Source organism: Colobus angolensis, unplaced genomic scaffold (genome assembly GCF_000951035.1).
Source record: "Colobus angolensis palliatus isolate OR3802 unplaced genomic scaffold, Cang.pa_1.0 Scaffold212, whole genome shotgun sequence".
Lineage (NCBI taxonomy): Eukaryota > Metazoa > Chordata > Mammalia > Primates > Cercopithecidae > Colobus > Colobus angolensis.
The window spans coordinates 4,966,187-4,966,488 of record NW_012115289.1 but is presented as its reverse complement, the minus strand read 5'-3'; positions in this window follow the sequence as shown (position 1 = coordinate 4,966,488).

Genomic DNA, 302 nt, shown 5'->3' with positions numbered 1-302 from the left:
AAGCTCGGGGATTTGCCTCTGCCCAGGACTGGCAAATTGACTTTACTCACATGCCCCGAATCAGAAAACTAAAATATCTCTTAGTCTGGGTAGATGCTTTCACTGGATGGGTAGAGGCCTTTCCCACAGGATCTGAGAAGGCCGCCGTGGTCATTTCTTCCCTTCTGTCAGATGTAATTCCTCAGTTTGGCCTCCACACCTCTATATAGTCTGATAACGGACCAGCCTTTACTAGTCAAATCACCCAAGCAGTTTCTCAGGCTCTTGGTATTCAGTGAAACCTTTATATCCTTTACCGTCCT